The sequence below is a fragment of the Pseudophryne corroboree genome, chromosome 7 (genome assembly GCF_028390025.1).
Source record: "Pseudophryne corroboree isolate aPseCor3 chromosome 7, aPseCor3.hap2, whole genome shotgun sequence".
NCBI lineage: Eukaryota > Metazoa > Chordata > Amphibia > Anura > Myobatrachidae > Pseudophryne > Pseudophryne corroboree.
In genome coordinates, this window is record NC_086450.1 from 193,613,157 (window position 1) to 193,636,979 (window position 23,823).

The 23,823-nt window shown below is 43.5% G+C and overlaps 1 protein-coding gene across 8 annotated transcripts in view; it reads right to left on the reverse strand.

Annotated features, from left to right (window-relative positions):
- The window catches only part of PLCD4 (phospholipase C delta 4), an 82,208-nt gene extending 65,750 nt beyond the window's left edge, over positions 1-16,458 (reverse strand). For 6 of the 8 annotated variants that reach the window (XR_010181994.1, XM_063933906.1, XM_063933909.1 and 3 more), the window contains exons 1-3: positions 16,287-16,458; positions 12,871-13,001; positions 11,617-11,702 (exon numbers count right to left, since the gene is read on the reverse strand). The gene's annotated coding sequence lies outside the window, so the exon portion shown is untranslated. The remainder of the gene's footprint in view (positions 1-11,616; positions 11,703-12,870; positions 13,002-16,286) is intronic. The other 2 variants (XM_063933908.1, XM_063933907.1) reach the window with 1 other exon arrangement.
- Between the last annotated feature and the right edge of the window lie 7,365 nt (positions 16,459-23,823).

Sequence of the window (23,823 nt, forward strand, 5' to 3'; positions counted from 1 at the left end):
GTGACTGTGGTCCCAGCTCTCTTGAGGTCATTGACCAGGCCCCCCCGTGTAGTTCTGGGCTGATTCCTCACCATTCTCAAGATCATTGATACCCCACAAGATGAGATCTTGCATGGAGCCCCAGGTTGAGGGAGATTGTCAGTAATCTTGTATTTCTTCCATTTTCTAATAATTGCACCCAACAGTTGATCTCTTTTCACCAAGCTGCTTTCCTATTGTCGAGTAGCTCATCACAGCCTTGGGCAGCTCTGCAATTTTGTCCCTGGTGTCCTTAGACAGCTCTCTGGTCTTGGCCATGGTGGAGAAGTAGCAGTCTGACTGTTTGAGGGTGTGGACAGGTGTCTTTAATACAGGTAATGAGTGGAGGATAGAAGAGCTTCTTAGAGAAGAAGTAACAGGTCTGTGAGAGCCAGAAATCTTGCTGCTTGGTAGGTGTCCAAATATTTATTTTCCACAAGAATATACAAGTAAATAGTTTAAAAATCATACAATGTGATTTCCTGTTTTTTCTTCTTCTTCAGATTCTGTCTCTCACAGTTGAAGTGTACCTATGATGGAAATTACAGACCTACGGCTATGCAGGGTAAAATAAAGAAGGCTCCATCTGTAAATCCCGGGATCCCGCCGATCCCAGGATTAGCCACCCTAGCTAGCATATAATATGAGTACCTCTTCTGGTTTGCTGGTATATAATCTGGGCACCTATCCTGGACTGCTGTTTTATAATCTGGGCACCTCTCCTGGTTTGCTATGCACCTCTTCTGGTTTGCTAGTATATAATATCTCTCCTGGATTGTTATTATATTATCTGGGCACCTCTCCTTGTTTGCTGGTATATAATCTGAGCATCTCTCCTGCATTGCTGGTATATTATCTAGGCACCTCTCCTGCTTTGCTGGTATATAATCTGAGCACCTCTCCTGCTTTGCTGGTATATTATCTGGGCATCTCTCCTGCATTGCTGGTATATTATCTAGGCACCTCTCCTGCTTTGCTGGTATATTATCTGGGCATCTCTCCTGCTTTGCTGGTATATTATCTGGGCATCTCTCCTGCATTGCTGGTATATTATCTAGGCATCTCTCCTGCTTTGCTGGTATATTATCTGGGCATCTCTCCTGCTTTGCTGGTATATTATCTGGGCATCTCTCCTGCTTTGCTGGTATATTATCTGGGCATCTCTCCTGCATTGCTGGTATATTATCTAGGCACCTCTCCTGCTTTGCTGGTATATTATCTAGGCACCTCTCCTGCTTTGCTGGTATATTATCTGGGCATCTCTCCTGCATTGCTGGTATATTATCTAGGCACCTCTCCTGCTTTGCTGGTATATTATCTGGGCACCTCTCCTGCTTTGCTGGTATATTATCTGGGCATCTCTCCTGCTTTGCTGGTATATTATCTAGGCACCTCTCCTGCTTTGCTGAAATATTGTCTGAGCATCTCTCCTGTTTTGCTGGTATATTATCTGGACACCTCTTCTGGTTTTCTGGTATATTATCTGGGCATCTCTCCTGCTTTGCTGGTATATTATCTGGGCATCTCTCCTGCATTGCTGGTATATTATCTAGGCACCTCTCCTGCTTTGCTGGTATATTATCTGGGCATCTCTCCTGCATTGCTGGTATATTATCTAGGCACCTCTCCTGCTTTGCTGGTATATTATCTGGGCATCTCTCCTGCTTTGCTGGTATATTATCTGGGCATCTCTCCTGCATTGCTGGTATATTATCTGGGCATCTCTCCTGCTTTGCTGGTATATTATCTGGGCATCTCTCCTGCATTGCTGGTATATTATCTGGGCATCTCTCCTGCTTTGCTGGTATATTATCTGGGCATCTCTCCTGCATTGCTGGTATATTATCTGGGCATCTCTCCTGCATTGCTGGTATATTATCTAGGCACCTCTCCTGCTTTGCTGGTATATTATCTGGGCATCTCTCCTGTTTTGCTGGTATATTATCTAGGCACCTCTCCTGCTTTGCTGGTATATTATCTGGGCATCTCTCCTGCATTGCTGGTATATTATCTAGGCACCTCTCCTGCTTTGCTGGTATATTATCTGGGCACCTCTCCTGCTTTGCTGGTATATTATCTAGGCACCTCTCCTGCTTTGCTGGTATATTATCTGGGCATCTCTCCTGCTTTGCTGGTATATTATCTGGGCATCTCTCCTGCTTTGCTGGTATATTATCTGGGCATCTCTCCTGCTTTGCTGGTATATTATCTAGGCACCTCTCCTGCTTTGCTGGTATATTATCTGGGCATCTCTCCTGCTTTGCTGGTATATTATCTAGGCATCTCTCCTGCTTTGCTGGTATATTATCTAGGCACCTCTCCTGCTTTGCTGAAATATTGTCTGAGCATCTCTCCTGTTTTGCTGGTATATTATCTGGACACCTCTTCTGGTTTTCTGGTATATTATCTGGGCATCTCTCCTGCTTTGCTGGTATATAATCTGGACACCTCTCCTTGTTTGCTCTTATATAATATGGGTACCTCTCATGCTTTGCTGGTATATAATCTGGACAACTCTCCTGGTTTGTCAGTATATAATTTGGACACCTTTCCTGGTTTGCTCGTATATAATCTGGGCACTTCTTCTGGATTGCTAGTATATTGTCTTGGCATCCCTTTGCTGGTATATTATCTGGGCATCTCTCCTGGTTTGCTTGTATATAATCTGGACAACTCTCCTGGTTTGTCGGTATATAATTTGGACACCTTTCCTGGTTTGTTTGTATATAATCTGGACACCTCTCCTGGATTGCTAGTATATTGTCTGGGCATCCCTTTGCTGGTATATTATCTCTCCTGGTATGCCGTCACATAATCTGGGCACCTAGATTTGATGGCTGTTTATATAATCCGAGAATGTCTGCTTGGTTATTTAGATAATTTTGGCACATTTCTGTTTGGCCGATATAAATAATCTGCACTCTCATAAACAGGACGGCAAGATGGAGATTGGCGAAAGAGACTCAAGGCTGCTACCCAACTCTCTGTCTGACTCTTAATTTTTATCTGAGTAGATGTGGAACATTCAGTCCCAGCACTTACTAAGACATGACCTAAATGCTAAGTGCTACTGACAATTGCTCCTCGCCTTGAAAGTAAAGTGAATCAATTTGTAGATTTAATTTGTGCAGCACTTTTCATATGAAATGCACAATGCCATATTTATATGTATGTTTGAAAATAATAGCAAATGGACTATAAATATAGCCTCATTGGTCAGGTACATTGCGGTACTACCTTCAGTTATAGTAAGAAAGGAACACATTGTTCTCTGTTGAAGCTAACAAGACTAGTTACATAACACCTAAAATATAAGCAGATGCTCTGAGCAAAGAACAGATTAATATCTCTAAAACTTAATTTAGGTATAGTTTGGTTTGATAGGGCCATTCCTATAGATGATTAAAGTGCAGTGTGGATTCAACCAATATTCCAGAGGAACCAGCGATATCACTGAGAATGCAGCCTGTGAATCAGTAGGAAGCTGTGACACTCACAGGCCAATTTAGTTGAGAAGTATGGGATTCATTTGAGGAATATGGTTTCCAGTGGGTAAATATCAGTCTTCTTAATATAGTGATATGGCCCAGTCCTGCACAGCATTTGGTTTCATAATGCTTTGACTACTGCAGCAACCCCTATAAACTGCAGTAGGGGCTGCTAGATAACAGTCTTTGGAAAAAATGTCCAAAGTTAAGGCCAAAAAGGAACGCCAAGTTTTGATGGCATTATAGGCAGGAGAGAACAGAGAAGAGTAATATCTCCTTCTGCTCTTGCCCATAGTGCAGCTGTCCCCCAGGTCCTCCCCTCTTCAATCATGTTGGAGCGGAGTCGGATGTCATGCTGCTTGGCTACGTGACACTCGGTCGGCGCAGGCATGGGAATGTGCATGAACATTCGTCTACAAGAGAACTACATTGTCTTTCCTGTCACCGTCCAGCAACGCCCAATACATTTCCAGTACACGGCTGTTTACACATGTCTGAGTTCGCTACTGTGACACACACAGAATTTGGACCACTGGCGTATCTATATTGGGTGCAGTGTGTGAAGCCCACACCGCATACCTGCACCCATTTTTTTCAGTACGTACTCTCCGAAGATCTGTGTCGCCAGCAGCAGCAATGCAGAAACCACTAGGAAACTGGTGTGGCGCCCATTTTTCTGGTGTTTTGCATGTGCACAGTAGGAAAATCACCTGGAAAATTGCCCCTGCCCCATTTCCCTGAAGACTTACGCATGCACAGTAGACTCTGGGACAGCACTAGGGTCACCTAGTGACCCTAGTGCCCAGAGTCTATTGCTCTGCCAGCCAGAGAGGAGGGAGACCGGACGAAAACTGCACACAGGCCTCCTCTTCTCTTGATGCGCCCCTGGTTGGTATGCATGATGCATGATGCTTGGTGCGACTTAGCTGCATACAAAGTAAAAGCACTGACATCACATGCAATTTACAATCAGTCTATAATATGTTGGTATTATGTAAACAAAAGAATAGTTATTAGTGTTTATGTTTTTTATAGCATCACAAAATTCTGCAGCACTGAACAGGGGGAAAATAGCAGCTACATTACATTCCCCTTTACCATGCAAGTTAGAGGTCCAACAAGCTGAATACTACGGAACAACGAAAGGTAAAATGCAGAACACGAAAGAAGTATAAGTTATACCAAGAAATGCTGCATAATACATTAGACGTAATTGGCAAATGTAGGTCACATATACTGTAAAACATATTACCGAAAATGCAATGAAAGAGGCATGCTGTAAGAGTGCACAGGTGGGCAAGGTGAGTGTGGAGATCTCTTCTCAGAAGAGCTTACAACCTAATGGGGCAGGGCTAGGCAGAGACATGAAAAGGGGATGCCAAGAGGGAGAATTTGGGCAGAGACAGGCAGGGAGAGCGAGAGAGGAATTAGGTGAACAGTATAATAAGTCAATACAATTTGTAATTAGAGCCCAGGTTGTCAGCCGTATTAGTAAGGTAAAGGGACAGTTATGTACAGTATTAACCACCATGTAATGTTAGTGTCTGTCTGCACTGGATGCAGGTCTATATATACATCCTCCAGGGACACTGAGCAGAGTGCAATGAACAGACCACTCCCTGCATCAAATAATGAACAGACCACTCCCTGCATCAAAAAAGGAAACCTGGTTAGTATCAATTACTGTAAGTGTAGGGATGTATGGGCCCTGTCACCCTGCTTCCAGGCACAGCAAGAATCTGCAACACAAATAAGATTTATAGCCCTATTAATCAATATAATCTTTGTCCCGAAGCATGTAGCATGAAACGCTTCCATTTATACAAATACAGCAGTCTCATGTAGAAAGCCTGTAATATTATTTTTTTACTGCCAGTTTGCTGGGATAGATTGCTACTGAGCACATTCTTAAATAGTACTCTACCTTCATTTAACATCATCAGTGGACATAAACACGACACACCTGTATTATGGGGCCTATTTAATATTGGTGGTGGTGGGGGCCCTGAAAAGTATTACTTTATTACTGCATATTGCGTCAGTTAGAATTTTTGGAGGGCTATTTATTAATGTGGTCTGGGCCAGAGGACAGGGCCGGCTCTACCATTAGGCAGCTTTAGGCGGCTGCCTAGGGGCGCCAGCTCCTGGAGAGCGCTGCTGAATTCATCTAGCAAAATCTAAAGGATGTCTCTGTATGGGGCCTCCTCCTTTTATACTATGCTGGCTGCTGCTGCAGATCTAATAAGGTGCAGCTGCCGCTATCAGGCTGTACCACATAGTAGTATCTAGACTCTCTGCACATGTTACATCTGCCCCACCTGCAGGGCAGCATAATTTTGCCCATTAGTGTGCTTTTTTGGTACAAAACAAACCCGAATAACCCCAAAGTCACATTTTTCCCCCGTTTGTTTACAATATACTCTATCACTTGTCCCTGAGTGTTGTCCCTTTTCTCTGTATATGTATAATGATGCAATTCATACCAGGTCACCTAGTGGCCATCTGCATCTCCCCTCTGAGAGGTGGTGGGTTTACAGGTTAGGGGGCACTAGGCTGAAGCTTTGCCTAGGGTGCAGAGAGATCTTGCACCGGCCCTGACCAGAGGCGTCGACAGTTCTGCTGGGCCCAAGTAATGGGAGGGGGTGTGGTCAACAGGGGAGGTGTGGCCAGGCCCCCTCCTTGCAAAATAAGAAAAAAAAACTTCTAATGTGCGGCCACGAACTGGAGGTGGGGCACCGCCTGTATTAGATTTGGTAGGTGCACTGGGGGGCGCGGGGGGGCAGGTGCGATCGCATCGGAGAGAGGCTGACTGCTGGCTCTCCCCCTAGATCAGCACACAGCAGTCCTCTCCCCTTGTCTGCCCGCTGTCTGCAATGGGGAAGGGGGGGAGGGGGTCAGCATGATCCTGTTTTTTTCTTATTTCACAAGTTAAGCATATGGAACATAGGAATAATAGAAAAATCATGTGAATCCTGCCATTATAGCATAATGTGTGTGGCTGATAATGTTGATGAATAGGCCTCTCAATACCATTGGCTGCACGGACAGTGCAATGGTTAGCATTACTGCCTCACAGCACTGAGGGTTTGATTCCCATGGGTGTAGTATGTTATGCCGGCGGTCGGGATCCTGGCTGCGCTTACCATGCTGCGGGCATGGTGGCGCGCTACACGCGCCACGCTATTTATTCTCCCTCCAGGGGGGCCATGAACCCCCAAGAGGGAGAATAGTTGTCGGTATGCCAGGTGTTGGTATACTGAGCACTGGGATCCCAACAGCTGGCATACTGAATACCACCCAATTACCCACCATGGCTCTAACTATGTGGAGTTTGTATATTCTCCCCGTGCTTGCGTGGGTTCTTTCTGGATACTCTGGTTTCCTCCACAATCCAAAAATATACTGGGAGGTTAATTGACTAACAACAAACTAACCCTAGCATGTATGTGTGTACATGCAGAACCGGCCATAGGCTTAGGCAAACTAGGCAGTTGCCTAGGGCATTTGATATGCCTAGGGGCATCATCAGCTTCTGCTGATTAAAATGATATGCAGCATGCCTATATTCTGTATGTAGCATTTCATATGCAGATACAGCCACAGTCTCACACAGTATATTGGCATGCTGCATATCCGTTTAATCAGCAGAAGCTGCTTGTGCATCCTAGCCACATAGCAATGCAAATAAGATGCATTTTCATTTAAAAAAAAAGTGCCCTACGTTAGCATTGATGCAAGATTTGTGAGGACACATCTGTATCCAAGCAGAGGCAGAGGTCACAGTGTTAGTGGAAGTGTGAGTGCTGTGAGTGGGTTGGTTGTGCAGTAGTGTTCAGAATATGTGTAAGGAGCATTACGTGTGTCATGTAAAAATGCATTAATAATGTGCAACATATGTGTAAAGGGGCACTATGTGTGTCATTATGTGTATAATGGCATTAATAATGTGCGGCATATGTGTAAGGGACATTATGTGTAAAAGGGCATTAATAAAGGTTGTCATAATGTGTAAGGTGCATTATGTTTATAAGGACATTAATGTGTCTCATATGTGCAAGGGGCATTACTGTGTGGAATTGTGTATAAATGCATTACTAATGCGTGGCATTATGTGTATAAGGTGCTCTACTATGTGGCGTTGCAAATAGAAAGGGCACTACTGTGTCGTCTAATGTGAATAAAGAGCAATAAGGTCAGGTGTGGTGTAATGTGAATAAGGAGCAATTCAGTGTGATGTAATGTGAATAAGGGGCTCTACTGTGAGGAGTAATGTTTATAAGGTAAAGTGATACTACTGTGGGATGATGTAATATGAATTATGGACACTATCGCAAGGCAGCGCAGAGATCAGGCTAAAAATCTGCATTTCTGCGTATGCACCGCAATGCCCACGCGCGACGTACAAAGCCTGTTGTGGTTGTGCACAGGTTCTAGCGAAGTTTTCAGTCGCACTGACGGCCGCAAGAAGACTGACAGGAAGAGGGCGTTTCTGGGTGTCAACTGACCGTTTTCAGGGAGTGTTTGCAAAAACGCAGGCGTGGCTGAAAAAACGCAGGCGTGGCTGGGCATTCGCTGGGTGGATGTATGACGTCAAATCCGGACACGAATAGGCTAAAATGATCGCAAGCGCTGAGTAGGTTCAGTGCTACTCAGAAACTGCACAAACTTTTTGCAGAGCTCGGCTGCACATGCGTTCGCACTTCTGCTAAGCTAAAATACACTCCCTAGTGGGCGGCGGCATAGCGTTTGCACAGCTGCTAAAACTAGCCATTGGACTCACCACTTCCCAAAAACGGTGAGTTGCCACCCGGATCCGCCGTCCTCCTGTCAATCTTCTTGTGGTCGCCGCTGTGACCGCTTTCCTCGCTAGCAGCATCGCTGCCTGGCGACGCCCATCACCGGGCAACGATGCGCCTGCGCAATGTGGCCACCACACATGCGCAGTTCCGACCTGATTGCATGGCTGCGAAGAAGCGCAGCGTGCGATTGGGTCGGAATGACCCCCATAGATCGGAATGATATATTGTCTACATATCATAGTGTGTACCCGCAATCTCCTTTCTTTGATGGTCTCTTGATTACTGTACCTTGTCTGTGCCAGCCTCTTGCCCTTCTCCTGTGTCTCCCTTTTTATCTCACTGTCTCCCCTTTTGTTTGTGGTGAGATGCAACCGCAGGGTTTTGCTATTCAATTGGAGGAGAGAAAATGAGCCACTGTGATCTCTATAGAAATCACTGCATCTTTTTTCATGCTCTCCCAGAGCAAGTCTGATTTTTCCTAAAATCATTATTTTTAGTAAAAATCACTGGGACTTGGTCTGGCACCCTTGCGCCCTCCCCCACCTCCCCACCTGTGGACTAATTAAGCAATCGGAATTACTCACCTTCCAAAGCGGTGTCTTTTCCAGCGTCAGGATCTAGACTACTGCTGCAGTGGTGTATGTAATGTATGTGTGTTAATGTGTGTAAGTTTGTGTGTGTGTGACCCCTGCAGTGTATGGTTCACCTGCGTGTGTGTGTGTGACTGCACACCGGGAGGCAGCAGCAGGGAGAACTACATCTCACAGCTGCCACCTCCCCTCCCCAGTGGGAAGATGGAGGAGAGACCACCGGGAGCCGTGGAGACCACCAGAGACCACTCGACAGGTATGTACAATTTTAAATTGTTTTTTACTCGTGACGTGTGCATTTTTGCTAAATTGGATACCGCGGGTATCAGGAGCACGCATAACCACATAATTCTAAATTTGGTTGCGAGGACTACAAGGTGTCTTTGCTCCCTAAACCTCATGCCCAATTAAATGCTCCCATAGACTCCTACCTTTGCATTCACCCACTGTGACTCATCCACTGTGTGATGTCCTGTGCTCCACTACTCCTGTGCTCCACTACTACTTACCTCTTGTACAAATATTACATAGTCTGTAATATTCATGAAAACTGGTGCACTGGGATAATATGCTGTAACTGCAATCTACAGTATCATATCAGATGTTTGCTTTTATGTTTGAGCAATTATGCAAGAAATGGGCATGTTGCAGACTTCTTGATATTAAGGACGGCCCTATGTTCTAAGCCTTGGAGAGAGATAAAAAGGAAAGCTAAAGTACCAGCCAATCAGCTCCTAATTGCCATGATACAGGGGAATGCATTTAATAAGTCGGAATCCCGACAGCCAGCATTTTACCGACGGTCAGAATCCCGACAAACGCCCAGTATTCCCACTCGGTTGGTGCGTCCACGCCACCAACTGAGTGGGAATAGAACCCGAAGCATGGCGAACGCAGCAATCCCGCGAGGGGACTCACTGCCGGAATTCCGCCAGACAGGATGCCGTTGTCGCTATACTAACAGCAGGCATTCCATCTGCAGATATTTAATACCGGATCTGTTACAGGCTGTGTTTGAAAATTGGCAGGTGCTTGTTGTTTGGTACTTTTTCTCTCTCCAAGGCTTAGTACATAGGCCCCTTGAACTAAGTTATTTACTGATATGTGTTGGGGGGGGGGGGGTGTTCTAGATACTAGATACATGAAATGGAACTGACTCTGGATATAAAGGGCAATGATCATATACTTATTACTTTGAGGAGCACTGCTAAACAATTTTTCATTTTTATTCAATACATATCTTTTATTTATAAAATGGTGGCTTTTCAATGCCTTCACTTGTCGGCGGTTCTGGCATCTGGATATAATAAATACAAATCCACAAGTGTTTTGCATTGTTTCAATTCCGCGGCGAGAACAAGACAAGTGGCGACTTTGGAAAATACAGTGCCAGGAGCCCAGGACCAATTTCACATGATGCCAATACATAGATAACATATAATATACGCAATTTTATTTCTATTCATTTGTTTAACTGCTAATTAAATATCAAATGTGTATGAAAATACTTATACGTATAAAATGATAACGTGTGTGTCAGGGAAGGTATACAGTACACATCTGTCGCCATACCTTTAATCTAATACCAGTGCATTTTTTTTATATTTACTGGTACCCAGAAAACAGACAACGGTACATGTTGATTACATGGTGATACGAGATTTAAAGCAGCTTCCATACTTAGGATAAGTCCTCAGACACTTAATTTATTAATTCCCACTGACTTCTTCCTGTTTCTGGAACCAGTTTCAGGATTAAGCTACTATATCTATCTATCTATCTATCTATCTATCTATCTATCTATCTATCTATAAAGTTCCAGTGCTGCGTTGTGTTGCGTAACACCAAAGAAGCACACAATACATATTGTATAGCATAGGCACAGAATACTAAAGATAAAGCTAATATTTCAGGATATATATAATTGTACAATATACACACATGTGGTTTACAGAAATGTAATTGTGTACTCAAAGTCCAGACATAAGAAATGACCACAATCACTACCTCATTTATTTCTCCACTTCTTGAGTTGTCACTGGATTATGTGGTATAATTAGTGGGAATACTGATGCTGGGCAGATGGTATAGAAATAAAATGCTATTATTTAGTTGCTGGGAGGAGACTCTGCAGTGACAGCAACATCTAGTAATAAGACGCCAGAAGCCATGAGACAGGCTGCAGGCTATATTACATTGTAATACATGCTGGATTTTATGTCAAGCAGCAGAGCCTCAATCTCCCCATGAACCTGAAACTCAGGCTGAGGAGCTTAGGCTCTTTCCTGCCCAGCTTTGGACATCATGCAGTTGGATAAACTCATTATCTTGCTGTAACCCAGATACAGACAAATACTTATGTTATCAGGGACAGGGAATCTATCCTAAAAATTATTATTTAACAAGTGTTAATTATATGCTTATAAACGCACACAACACAGTCCTATCAATAAAAACAGTCTCATGGTCCCTACTAAATGTGCAAGAAAATAACACAGTAATGGGTCAGTAACCAATGTGAGTAAAGTGTGCTTTAATGGTAATAGAGTAAGGCATATTACTAATAAAAGTGCAAAATGCAACATCTACTTGTGTGTAAAACTGAGCATAATTCTGCATTCAAAAAACTTGGGGGTATTTATTTGCTTAATACACTGCAACATTATACCTGGTTATACATAATAAATACAGTAATGATATTATTATATGAGGGTACTCTACCTGTGCCAGAGACATCCTCACTGACAGCTCACCAGACTCTCAGTACAGCATGGAGAGGTCCTTTCCTTGTGGCTTACTCCCTAGCCCTGTGTGTGTGAGTGAGTGGAAATGAGGATAGGACACTAATGCTCCATCCCAGCCCTGCCCATCCTCTATACATTCTTAAAGACGTACAGTACTCTCAAGTGTCATTCGCTCCTAGGAGCAGACAGTCTCCCTTCTGGAGGTTGTATTTGTCTGTCTGTAGGGTATTTTCAGCGTTTAAGGTAGTAGTAGTAGTAGTAGTAGTAGTAGTAGTAGTAGTAGTAGTAATAATAATAATAATAACAATAATTATTATTATTATTTTCAGATAATGCTGCTCGCCTTTTTTTTCTGTATACAGATATTTGCCAAGGGTTTTCTTTAAGCATAAGTTTGTTCGTAACTATATAATCTGACGAATCAAACCGGAATTTGCACTTCCCTCTCACATACATCACGGGACACCATATACATATTAACATTATGGATTTAGGGCTTAATTCAGAGATAGATGCAGTCCTGCAGCAAGCACATTTCCGATTATTGGTAATCTGCGCTGCGCAAGATGCAGACTTCCTGGCCTTGCATATAACTTTTCTATTGGTCAGTTGCGTAAACTGAGGCTTAAACTAGGTAGACACTTAGCGATGTGTACCCAGCCTGACATCACCGCTGACTGGACCTTGCGTGTGTAAAGTCCATACACATTTGCTGATACCGGGTCCAAAGGGGGGGAACCATGTGACATGCTGCATAATGCAGCAAGTAATCACTAGCGACTTTCCCCTGTTGGGGGATGTCACTAGTGACCCACAGGAGCACCCATACGTATAATAGGTACACACAATAAGTCCCTCCGATCCACGGGATCCGGCGATATATCGTCTAGTGTATACTCGGCTTTACTCAGCTGGCTGTTCACATGAACATCCGAACAGATGGTCGCAATGTTAAATCCCAGCTTTAGAGAGAGATAAAGTGGAGTAGTTGCCCAAAGCAACCAATCAGCTACGAACTGCCATTTCTACATTACTGTTCTAGATAAATTACAGAAGCTGATGGGTTGCTTTGTGAAACTTCTCCACTTTATCTCTCTCCAAGGCTTGATACATCTCCCCCTTGATCTTCCCAAGTGCTAGAATTTCATATATGTTGAATGAGACCATGGTGAAAATTCCAGATTCCAAACAACAATCCCAGAGTCCATGATAATTGCAATGACACATGTACCTGTATGCCTACAGTCTAGAAAGTCCACAAAGCGTTGATTTGAGGTATAATAATCACACGATCCAACCTAATAAACCTTGCTTAAAAGACTTTGCTTCTGAAGTTTGGATCGCTCCACATCTGGAAACACTCTAAAAGGTATTAACGAAAACTCTTGTCCATTATAGTGATCTTAATAGCATTTCATCTTAAAAAAAAAAAAAAAGGCAAAATACTGTACCTTTGCTTCGAGGGAGATTAGTCCAATATTTATTTGACTACCAGTTAGAATACTTTAATTGCCAATCTCAGCCAGGTAGGCTTCCAGCGTACGAGGTAAGTTCAGTGCATAACATAATTGGTTAAATGATTTGCTTTCAGTCTATGGCCACTGAAACACATTGGGGCTGATTTAATTAAAAGTGATGTTGCAGTGTTCCCTGTGATGTGCTGCTAGGACAACATTTGATCCCTGATAATGAAAACGATTATTGCTCCAGCTTCAACCCAACATCATACATTTTACCTTGCATAGGGGTATTCAGGAATTTATACTTCACCTGAGGGTATCTGATATTGCATCATGTAAAATTGAATTGCCTTGTAAAATTGTATACTTGAGCAGAGTTATGGGCGTAACTATAGTGGGTGGAAGGGGTGCTATTATTATGTGACCCAGAGGCTTAGCGGGGCCAGGACCCAGGTTATAAAATTGCATACCAGTTTCCCAGATTTGCCTGCTAAACAACTGCGTCTGATCCATTTCCCAGCCTCAATTGTGTGACATTACATTTTCAGTGAGAGGAGTGTGTAGTGGGTGTTATAATGGTAATGGGGCACTATAATGTGACATAATTTAAACTGGAGACCACTGTAATGTGGCACAATGGGCCTCATTCCGATGCGCTCGCAAAGCGGGCAAAGTACACAAGTTGGTCAATGTTTTCTTACCGCACATGCATCTGAGCTGCACTGCACACGAGCAGTAATTGACTTACGTTAGCGCTCGCAATTAGGTTTTAGTCGCAAGTGAGTGACAGCCAGACAGCGTTTGGATTTGGTAACGGAGAGTGGTCTGCCAAACGCAGGTGTGTCATGGCCGTTTAGATGGCGTTTTCTGGACACGCATAAATTAGCAGTTGTGATGTCACCTGCTACTGAGGAGCCCTCTGCATCCCAGGAGAGCTGTTCAGCCTGCACGTCTTCAGATGCACCCAGATACTTGATCTATGACAATGGTATTGATATTCAGCATTTAAACTCCATCTGACAGAAATGAGGAGACAGCAGTGGCCGTCCCTATGCTCAGGTTAGCTTCTGCCCATATTAGTACAGACTCGCAATTGCGGATAGCAAAAAATAGCAACAGCAATCGCATCAGTAACCAGGTCCAATATAAACTGGGCCACTGCAATGTGGCATAATCTGAATGGGAGGGCACTTTAATGTGGCACAGTATGAAAAGGAGGCACTGTAATTATTATTATTAAATTTTATTTATAGGGCGCCACAAGTGTTTCGCAGCGCTGTACAAAGGACAGTACAGGGAATCAAAACTTAGCATTACAGTAAATAAATAACAAAAATAGAGAACAGGTATCAAAGAGCACCACAATTCTCATAACATAATACAGCTAGGATGTAAGTAGTGAGGGAGTAATCATCGTACTACTTGGGGCTGGTGGCCATAGATAGAGGTGAGCCTTTACCAGCAGGAGAAAAAGCAGGTAAAGATGGTCGCTGAGTAGGAGAGAGCTGTGAGTGAAATGTGTCGAGAAGAGGGCTTTGACAACAAGAGGAAAGAGGGCCCTGCTCTGAAGAGCTAACAATCTAGTGGGAAGGGGTGACAGACAGATGACATGAGGTGCAAGCAAGCTGGAGGTAGCCTGTGATGGCAGTATGTAAGCAAAGCAGAGATGTTCAAGGCATGAGGCAGGGGGATTGAGGAGCAGCCTCAGGACTAGGTTATGCATGGGAAGGGTACACTTTGATGAATAGGTGGGTTTTCAGTGCCCCGTTTGAAGCTTTGCAAGGTCGGGAGAGTCTAATGGAGCGGGGGAGCAAGTTCCTCTGAAGGGGTGCAGCACGGGCAAAATTTTGAACTCGTGCATGGGAAACAGTGACCAGGGTAGAAAAGAGGCGACGGTCATAAGCCGATCATAGGGGGGCGGGAGGGATTATGAAGGGAGAGGAGGTTGGAGATGTAGGGAGCAGTGGAATTAGAGATGACCTTGTATGTGAGGGTGAGGAGTTTGAAGAGGATTCTGTAGGGGAATAGGAGCCAGTGTAGATTTTGTCAAAGGGGAGTGGCAGATGTGGAGCTGGAAGAGAGGAAGATAATCCTAGCTGCGGAGTTGAGGACAGATTGGAGGGGAGCGAGATGGGAGCAAGTGAGGCAAGTGAAGAGAACATTGCAGTAGTCGAGTCGTGAGATGACCAGTGAGTGGATGATAAGTTTAGTTGCACTCTGGGAGAGAAATGGCCTGATGCGAGCAATGTTGCATAGCTGGAACAGGATTGCGCCAGTGCTTGGATGTGGGGTGCAAAGGAGAGGGAGGAGTCAAGAGTGACGCCCAGGCAATGGAGTTGGGGAACGGGGGAGATGATGGTGTTGTCAACAGTGATAGAGATATTGGTAGGGGGAGTTGCTCTGGCTGGGGGGAATATAATGAGTTCAGTTTTGGTCATGCTGAGCTTCAGAGAGCATTCAGACATCCAGGGGGAGATGGCGGAGAGGCAGCTGGTATATGTGTAATGTGGTATAATATGCACTGGGGACACTATGCACTGGGGACACTATGTCATAATGTGAATTGTAGATACTGTGTGGCAATGTATTGTGTACTGGCAGCCCTACAATGTGATATAATGTAAATTAGGGAACTACTATGGGGCATAATATTAACTATTGCACTACTATGATTCAGAAAATGAACTAAGGCACTGTTATGGGGCAAATAGTTTATAACTGCTGTGGAGAGGTCTTTATCAAGAATAATTGGGACAGGGACCCCTTGAATATGTTACTATGAGGCCCACAAAGTTCTGGTTATGCACCTGAGAAGAGCGACTATTATTACAGTACTAATTATGAAGCTTGTGTGGGGGGGGCATTATGAGGAGTCATAACTGCAATTTGTCTTAATTGGCTTAAGGTGCTTTTAATTTAAAGGGACCCTTCAGACTCCGCATAATAATTGTCTAGTTGTTAGAGTATACTACTATCTATATAATAGTTTGAGTATGATATGTCCTGAGCTGGACATGTGCAGTGGGAGCAGCCTCCACACAGCCAGGGACAGAGTGAAAGGGTGAACTATGGCGAGGCCAGGAGATGGCTGGAAGCTGTAAGGTGTAAGAGAAGGGGTGGGAAGATCTATAGACCTGGCCAGGGCCAATATACTACTATAAAATCAGGAAAAGTCTTTTTTACTCACAGTCACATTTCTCCTGATGCCGTCACTCTCTGCTGTGTCTGCTTGCAACACCCTTCAGAACCCTTCTAAATTTGAGATGAGCTGTGCCTGCAAGTGTCCTGGCTCACTGGGGGTCATTCAGGTGCAGTCGGATTTGCTGTCACTGCCAATGGTCTCCCACTGTCTCTCCTCCAACTGTCACTCCTATCCACTCTCCAACTGTCATTAATAACTGATCCTCCAACTGCGCTTGTTCAGTGCACAAGTCCTCCTGCTCACCTGCTACAAGACTTAAAAGGCGAGGTTCAGTTGTTTGCAGCGCTGGCAGCCAGTAGATGGCGACCAGTGGAGCTATTCAATTGTTGCTCCATTCAGGAGGGTTCAGCTGCTGGCACCTGCATTTTAGCTCATCACACCTGGTGGGTGGTGAGCTGAAATAAGCGAGAAAATTAACCCATTTGGGCTCCCAAACTTTTTGCATTGCACCCATTACTTTGGTCGGGTTTAGCTGCTTTACGTGGCTAAACCCAACCTCTCTGGATGCGATGAGCATGATAAAATGTTTTTTTTTAATATTGCCCCCCTGATCTCCCGTCACATTAGAAAGGATATTAGGAGTGATAAACAATTGAATCTTGTCTAAGGCCTCCATACATCTGCATCACGGATTTTTTTTTTAATGCAGTCATTTTTATTGACTTTACAATAATAGCAATAATGTCCCTTTGGTCCTAGTGCCGTTTTCTTGAGCTTGAGCTATACATTGTCTATTCTTAACAGTTTTGCTGTAATATTACATAAGTTTTGGACTGCTATCTGACATACCATTGCCGCTGTCCATGGTACTTCCATGGTTGTAACAAAGATTTTAAACCAGATTATTTAAACCACAATATTAAAATCCATCAAGTGTGAATATAACAAATCAGACAGTGCTGACTAAGCAAATGTGATTTAGATTTAGAAATTTCAGAGACAAAGAAACTAATTCTTCTGTGTGTACCAGAGGAAGTTGTTTATAGTGCTCATCAAACAATCTTTCTTTCCTCTGTGTCTTCTATAGAGTTAAATCAACAGTGCAGGAAAAAGTACCTAAAAGTATTTAAAAAGAAAAACAACCCATAGTGTAATCAATTCAAGGGCCTAATTCAGACCTGAGCGCTGTTGTGCGAACTAACAAGGCGCCCAATTATCGATTGACTGCACATGTGTACAGATCATAGTGCGTACGCGCATGGCAAAACTGCGAAAGAATCCAGCTTTTTTTTATCGCTAGGTGTACGCAAGCTGATTGACAGGAAGAGGATGTTTGGGGGTGGTAACTGCCCATTTTCTGGGAGTGCCAGGAAAAACGCAGGCGTTCCCAAGTGTTTTCAGGGAGGGTGTGTGACGTCAGCTCTGGCTCCGAACAGCCTGTTTCTATCGCACTGTAGGAGTAAGTCCCAGGCTATGCACAGACTGGAAAAAACATTCAATGGTGAGTGAGATGCGAATGGATTTGCATCCGTACGCAGACTTACATAGGATGGGTATTCACTCTGTCTGGGCGGCGATTATCTGATCGCAAACCTCTGCGATCAGGTCTGAATCAGGCCCCAAGTTATAGGTGATTAGCTTTTCAGTTACTTTCATGTTCATCTGGTACACACTGGAGCGATGTGTACCAGGACGATATGACGGCTGACAGGCCGACATATCGTTACCACGGTACACTCTAGAATGATGTAATGAAGGATGGAGCGATCTTTTTTTTTTTATGATGAACTTTCTAACCAACTATTACTATTTAAATGTCATTAGGAACTTCATAAAGCTATTATGTAACTACAGTGTGTCCACATGTTTAACAAGTTGGCAGGGGATCCGTTCAGTATACCGGCGCTCGGCAACTCGACAGTCAGAATCCAGAACGAGGTATGCCGGTACTCGTCATTGGTAAGCCGCGTGGGGTGGTTTGGTTTAGGCTGTGGGTAAGGGGGGTTAGGGTTAGGGGGGTAGGGATTCTCTACTTCGGGATGCTGGTGTCAGTCATATGACTGCTGGCATCCCATATGCCGGGATATCGTATGTATCCCATTGGAAGTGTGCGCTTGGGTTTGTTACATATGGTAATAGAAGGAGTTTTTAATTTGGTTAATACTCCCCTTAACATCAGGGCTTATGCCTCATGGCTCTCTGTGGCAGAGGTCACTTATGCTGGTTATACACTGGCTGATATATTACTGTTCAATTGAATAGCTGGTATATTGCAGGTCTGTTGGCCAATGTGTACCAGGGATATGTCTGTGAATGCCATAGTTCACAGACATATTGCATCAGTCCTGCAGCACAGCCGGTAACCAATATATCCACAGATATATTGGTACAGCCTTCTGTGTGTACATCCTTCAGTCGACCACCTTTACACTTCCTGCACCAGCCAACGGTGATTGATGGATCAACTGGGCGGGCTCATGTAAATGCCCACCCAGTTCTCGATGTCAGTCGCGATGCATAGGGCAGTGTGTAATGTATGCAGAACACACTGCCTGATCCGCTTATAGATATATGACTCAGTGTAGAAAGTAATGTGGGCTACCTAGTACACTACTGCTTTGGTTGCCAAAGCCACTGAAGTCTCATTTGTTTCAATTTGTCAGGCCCAGTGCTTTCACATTTTGTTTTGTTATTACTGTAATAACATTTTCTCCTCTCCTGTCATTTTATTGACATCTAAACATTGAATTCTGCTTGTAAGTATTCATCAGCTTCCCAGGACCCCTAAAAAGTGAAATAGTGCCCAATATGCAGTGTTGTGCGTTCAGTTGGCCATGGTGGGAGGTCTGACATTACGGACCCTGGGGGGGTAATTCAGACCTGATCACTCCTCTGCAAATTTGCAGAGGTTTGCGATTAGATAGTCGCCGCCCAGACAGAGTGAATACCCGCCCCGTGCAAGTCTGCGTACGCCTTGTGAAAATCTCTGCGAACGCTCATCAGCTGCAAAACCGTTCGCAACTCACTCACCATCTAATGATTTTTCCAGTCTGTGCATAGCCCAGAACCTACTCCTACAGTGCAATCAGTTTGCATACGCCTAGCATTTTTTTGCAGTTTGGCCTCACACATGCGCACTGTCAAAGTCAAAAATATTACATAGAGAGAACATACAAACTGCACACATTTAAGTCGCTATACTTGCAAATATGCGTAGCGAGCACAGCAATATATGGTAACACACGCATTTACACGGACGTGGCACAGAGATGGATTCGACACTTATTTCATACAGTACATAATTATAATAATATCAAGTACCAGACATCATGGAGATTTAAAATTAGCTAATGAATTAATGTCATGAATGTGTATTATTTGAACAGAACCAGATACACCTGTCATATTTAATATTGAAACAAGCAGATTGGTGTGTAGATTAATTTGATACTTGTTGTGAAGTTGTGGGACATTGCTGCGGATAGTTATGATTATATGTATAAAAGCTAAAAATCACTTTGTTAGAACAATGCAGTGAACAGGGAACTGAAGACAACCCTTTTGGCAGATTTCAGGGCTGAACCTGATCAGCATATACAAAGCAAGAGAGACCCCTCCCCCAGGAACTAGTCAAACCGGAAAGTAGTTCCTGGCTAAGAGAAGAGGTCAGAGTTCAGTTGCTTGAGATCTCAGAGAACAGATGTACTGTAGCTACACTCAGAACCAAGCTGGCATCCAGAAGAAATGGCTTGCTTATCACCAGGCTCCAAGCGAAAGGCTAAGTATTGAATCCACATGGCTGATTGGCATAGAATAGTTTAAAGTAGTTGTGAAATGATTGGTATTGAATAGTTAGTGGAGATACAAATGGCTTAAGGTTAATGAGGCTTGTGCAGTTGTGTGATTGTTATGTGTTGGTGATAATACTCTATGAAATCTGTAATGAATTGGAACAGTAGACAATCTGTAGCATAGCATTCCTGGTATACATTTATGGTTGGTGATTTATAACAGATTATAGTAGTTTTACATGATGCATCTTGCTGAAGGTTTAAAGTCAAAGCATACTTCCTTTTGTTACTGTAGTCATGTGCTTGTAGCAATGGCAGGCTGATATGTGTGGTTCTTGTGATGATTCATATAGTATAGCCAGCATACCATATGCTCTGGTTATTGAAATACTGAGTTTGTTTGGAATGTGAAATTGAATAAGATGGTTCTAGGAAGTTGGATTGGAATGTGGAATAAGATTAGTTGGTTTGTAAGAAATGGCTGCTGCTGGGTGTTTTCCCCTCCCCCTTTGAACCATGTGTTGCAGTCTTTGGAATCATGGGAGTTTTCCCAAAATGGAGTCTAGCTTCTGTCCCATGCGGTACCATTGTGTTGTTGCTGGGTGTTGTGTATATAGGGACAGCCAGTATGGGTAAGCTCAAGTATTCTCTCCACAAAGATTCTCAGCATTGACTAACTGCGCAGCAATTGTTCCTCACATGTGTAAGTTTCTCTGCAACCATATTGTCTTATTGTTATTGTTAGCCATTCTCTCTCCCCCTCTCTCTCCCCTCCCCCTTAAACGTACTTGTGTCTTTATTGTATTTTATGTGTAGTTACTTGGTTAGATATTCTATGTTATCTTGGTAGTGTATAAATTGTAAAGTGTATTCTTTTGCAAAGTGAACGTTCTCATTCTCTCACTAAAGGCGTTAGAACCTTAGACCGGTATTTGGTTGATTATTGTATTACTAAGGGGTTCTCAGAGCGTCATAGTCGCTCATACAGCTTTTAAGCTAACAAGGTTACACTGCATTACATCTACACATTATCACTGCACAAATGTTTACAGTATAAGTACATTCCTTAAGGTATAGTTAAGGGCGTACCCTTGCGGTACCTTTTGCGCCAATTGCGTACTGTGTTCTTTAACCTTTAACGTGTTTTTAATAGGACAAATATTATAGACATTGTCAATTGGGAGCTCGTCCTCCGGTCTTCACATATCTGCACTAGGTAACTTTAGCAGACATTATCGATCAGCAAAAGGCGGGAAGGTGCTATCCCTCGCAGTGCTGACCAGATAAGCGCCTGCTTCACTTAGTAAGAAGTGCTGAGGGAATTCGGGAACTGGAAGGTAAGAACAGTACGTTATTGTCTTTGTAAATCTGGTTTTATTTCTATTTGGTGCCAACTACACACGCAGATTGGATGGTTTGTCTGTTTAAATAGGTTTAAAATTATTTTTAATCGCTCTGCATAGCGTGATAACTTTAGGAGCTTGCATGATGACTTTCTTTGTGACAAGAGGCTGCATGGTCTGTCCACCATTTTGTGTGACCCTCATGGAGGTGGAAGGGGGAGGAGCAGCGGCCATTTTGGGAAGGTCACATTTTTATTTTTTTTCCCCTAAGCGGCTGATTTTCAGTTGACTCAGAAAATAATCAGCCATCCATTGTCAAAAAGAAATCATCATTTAATGAGTTCTTTTTAATGCATTCATTTAATCTATATCATAGTCAATCATAAGTAATAGTGATTGGTACTTATATGTAATATCTATATGCGTGTGCTTACATCAATGTATGTTATTAGATTAAATTTAGAATTGCATGTTCATTTGTGTAATTTTCACATCTCACCTTCCTGTTTGCCATTTGCATTGATAACGTGCTAAGAAAGATTTGTTGCTATTAGTAGTTAAAGAGTAGAAGTAATATTTAAGGGTAATTTGTAAAGCACGCACACAGCTTTGCCTAAGATACAAGGAAAGACCTGGGTGGTGCTCGGTAGATGATTGAAGACCATCTACATTGATAAACGTGTTAATTGTATTTCTGTGGACATATCTGGCTGGCATACACGTGTTTCTAACAAAAGGGTTAGACTAGTGTACGCAACGTAAAGGCCGACGCACGCAGCGTATATTACAACGGAGCGTCTGGGTACGCCCACGTAACTCAAATCACACTATAGTATTATTTTAACAGGCGAAAAGGTGGCAACGTGATAAATAGCGCAAGTCAATTTTAGTGTCCGAAATTTAAACTAATAGATCCTTCTCTAAATTTACGACTCATCTGGTCTAACGGAAAGAAATTTCTGCGCAGAAATAGAAACAAAAGTAAGGTGTACATGTGGTGAGTGAGTGTTTGTATATATATGTTTTTACAATTTTTGGGTTGAACCACAAGAAGTCGAGTTCTCGTGAGGTACATACATGTAAGTGACGTGCATGGTGGCTGGGGAGGCATCCCTTGTTAAACATAAATTTGAGCATTAGAGTATAGCAGACCAGGAGGTCTACTGTAGCAGCAGACCAGGAGGTCCGGAACAGACCAGGAGGTCTAGGTACAGCAGACTAAGAAGTCCGCTATAGAGAAAGGAGCACAACCCAGGGGGTTGGTGCAGAACCCATATAGGCCATTAAAGCTCTGGCTGAAGGAATTCGCAGCCGCAATTTTCGATTCCACTGGTCGCTCCGCACATAAGATTAGTTGCTTATGTGCCGAATGATTGTACCGCACGTAATTGTGTGCATTAGTTAGTAATTTGACCCAGTATCATTTGCGTACGCTAGAGGGGTCATAAACGCTATTTGTACACTCTAACGTGATTTGTGTAAAAAAATTTTTATTTTAAGGGAGGTTCGCTGGTCACTCAGGAACTATCCAGCAACCAATAGTTACTGGAAAGAGTAAGTGCTCTTCGGATCACCCTCGCATGTTCCAGTAAATAGCGGTTCAGGTCGCAGGGGCCCTGGGTCGAGTACGCCAGCGCTAAGGCAGTGTGTGGGCGTATTGGTCGGCGTGGGCGAGTGAGTGGGGTACTCGGTAAACCGCCACCGTCGGCCTATCTTGAACATCTTGGTTTTTGTAAGGGTTCGCTGAAGACCCTGATTGAAGGTCAGAGGTAGTGAAAGCAACACCTGCAAGTTATGGGGGCCAGTTGTTCAGGTAGGGGGCGATCAACCTTGGTTCAGGTTGATTCAGTAAACCGACCAATCGGGTCAGCAAGGTATGTAATGTGTGAAAAATACGGTTCACACACACAGGTTTTATGTGATGAATGGGAAAGAATGACTGTGCATGACGGGGAGAAGTTTCCCCGGGTAGGTAGCTTTAGCCCAGATGTGTTACCAAATCTAAGGAGAAGGATAGGTCTCATTAAATCAGCAAAGAGACGGATCAAACATTATGACTATTTAAAATTGTGGCAACAGGAAAGTGAAATGCAAAGAAGTTTAACTGACATATCTGACTCTCATCTTGGGAGGAGAGACATGGCAATGGAGAGGATTATGGTTGCGGAGAAAGGCACAATGTTGTACGATAAAAATGCACTTAGTAACTGTATTAAGGATGAAAGTAACAAATGTAATAATGTTTATGAAAATGAAAGTGTAAAAATTACAAATGTTAACCTGTGCAAGTCGCACCCCATGTCAAACTTCCCTCAGGATTACCAGCGAGAAGGTGAAACCAACACGATGTCAACACTTTACCCAGCAGTCATCATACGAGACACCCAGAGGGACACGGCCAAGTTGGTAAAGGCAATAGCAGAACCCCCTAACGGAGGGTCAGGTGAG